The sequence below is a fragment of the Vigna radiata genome, chromosome 8 (assembly GCF_000741045.1).
Source record: "Vigna radiata var. radiata cultivar VC1973A chromosome 8, Vradiata_ver6, whole genome shotgun sequence".
Taxonomy (NCBI): Eukaryota; Viridiplantae; Streptophyta; class Magnoliopsida; order Fabales; family Fabaceae; genus Vigna; species Vigna radiata.
In genome coordinates this window covers 13,753,491-13,756,213 of record NC_028358.1, presented here as the reverse complement: position 1 = coordinate 13,756,213, position 2,723 = coordinate 13,753,491, and positions in this window count along the sequence as shown.

Genomic DNA, 2,723 nt, shown 5'->3' with positions numbered 1-2,723 from the left:
ATTAGGGATAATACTGAAGTTAACCCTAAAGAAGAATATCAAGCCACTATCTCTAAAAATGATAAGGTTGTCGAGGAGGAAAAGATAGAAGAAGAAGAGATAGAGATATATGAGGAGAAAATAAAGGAAGAAAAGAAAGAGGAAATGAAAACAAAAAAAGTTGTTGCTGCGGAAAAGATAGAGGAGATAGAAACAGAAAAGTTGAGTGAAAGTAGGAAGGATGATGAGAAAGGAAAAGCAGTGGTTGAAAGAAAAGAAAAAAAGAAAAAAAATGTGAAAATAAAGAAAGAAAAGAAAAAGAAAAAGAGAAAGCTAAGGGAGGAGAAAATTAAGAAAAAGAGGAAGAGAAAGAAGAAAAGGTCATATGAAAAACCCCTTCCTCATAAAAAGAAAAATCATAGGAAGGAAAATAGGTTCAAGTACTTCATGGAGATCTTCAAGAAATTGGAGATTAAGGCTCCTATGATTGATGCATGGAAACATGTGCTTGGTTCGGTAATCTTTTTGAAGAGATTTAGCATAAAGAAGAAGAAGAAGAAAATACCAAGCAAGAAGAAATTCAACAGCTACTGATGGGTGTTTGTTGGGGTCATCCTAATTGTTGTAGCATTTTTTTATTTTATTTTATTATTTTTTATTAGTGTAGTTTTTTTTTTTTTAAACTTGTAAATATGTGTATTTTTGAACAATTTTTGGGTAGCATCTACTGAGAGATGCTAACTTTTGGTATCCACTGAAGGAAACCCGGAAGGTACACCTACTGATGGGTGTTGGAAGGATTTGCACTTACTGACAAGTGCTAAACAGGTTTGGGTCAAGCTCGCGACGTTAAACAAGCGCTACTATTAGGCAACCTAGTTTTCTCTCTTTTACTTTTACTTTTTAAATTCCTAGAATAGGTTTAAATTTTAATTTCAGTGTGTATTCTTGGCTTGAATACTTTTTCTGATAATGTTTGACTGACTAATGTGCATGATGGAACTATTTGATGATTATTTGATGTGGATGATAATTGAGTTGTGTTGTGTGTTAATATCCATTGAAGTAGATGTGTGATAAATTATGATTGTGGTTATGATGCTAAGTAGGGTGTATGAATGGATTTTGTGTGAGAAAGCATGTTGTGTGATGTATTGAGCTCCAGAGTTTTTATTGTTGTATGCATTGTTCATAAGAAAACATGAATGATATTGCCTTAATCTTGATGATTGATTGAATTGCATGTGAATGTCATATGATCAAGGCCATTTTTGAAAACCCTTCTCTAGCCAAATTTTCACCCAAAGTGCTTGAAAATATTATACTCTTTTTGAACCTTAGCCTTAAACAGGATGTGAACCCTTGTCTTGAAATTCTTTACCTTGAGTTGGGATGAGCTTAATTGTATGCGATGAAAAGGTTCAAGTTTGGGGTTGCATGGGGGAAATTGAAAGGCATGTGAAAAACATTGAGCTCAAATGTTGTGAAAAGATGAGAAAAAGAAAAGAAAAGAAGAAAAGCATGAAGATGAGCTCAATGAAAAAGAAAAGGAGAAAAAGTTGGGAATGAGTGAGATTGGTGAGGAAGAGAGTTGTGCTTAAATGATGAATATTATTATAGCTCTCTTGATTCAAGGACTTTGCATTCCAGAAAAACCAAGTCTTCCTGTTAGCCCAACCTCATTACAAGCCTTGGAAAAGTCCTTTTGATGGCATTTGCATGTAAAGATATTGATTGTTTGAGATGAATGGCAATTTTATTTCTTGTGACTTGTGAATGATAGAGAGTTGGAGTGTTACCCTAAACACTTGAGTGATTGAGTGAAACACTTGCTTGGTATGAACTATTAATTGTCATGAGTTCACTTTTCCTTAGTGGATTGGTCATTCATAATGTGTAACATCTGTTGTTCAACCTCTGGATTGAAAGCATGCATGCACCTTATTTTGATTTCATTGAAGATTTGGGATTGCATAGTGTTTGTCATGTACTTTGGGAATGTTGAAACAATGGATGAAATAGTATAAAGCCAAGTTTTGTTTTGTTTGCTGTTTTGTTTTGTTTGCTTGAGGATAAGCAAAGTTCTAAGTTTGGGGTGTTGATGAAGGTTGAAAAACAGTTATTTTCATATGTCATTTTAGACCAAATTACGCCCTTTACTACTTAGAATGAACTTAGAATCAAGCAAAACTCAATAAATGAGTCTGTAGAGAGTCAAAAGCTATTTTTAGCCATATTATGCTTGTTTTGCATTGTTTATTAGCATTTTTGAGAAAATGAAGAATGAAGTTCAAGATAAAGGTCGTAGAATCAAGAAAAGAGAAGAAAATTGAAGAATTGAAGAGTTGACGCACCGCCCGGCGACAAATTCCACCGCCGGGCGGTCCAGGGCGAGGAGTACGTACCTGGCGTGGGCGCTGGGCGGATTTGCGATTAGAGGCAAACCGCCGGGCGGTAAACCCCTGCCATTGGGCGGTAGTGCGATTTGAGGGAAACCGTGGGGCGCCACACTTGTTCTGTCGGGCGGTTGTCTGCTGGGCTTGGGCCTGTTTTCTGTTGCGCTCCTCACCTATAAATAGCCCTATTGCGAGTTTAGATGCATTCTTTTGACAGAAGGGGGCGACCAGACCTAAATTCACTCTCTGGAGAGGATCTCTTGGATGCTTAGGCTCCTTTTCATCTTATCTAGAGTTTTCTTTTCCATTCTTCATCCATTTTTCATCTAGTTTCACCATGACAATGGT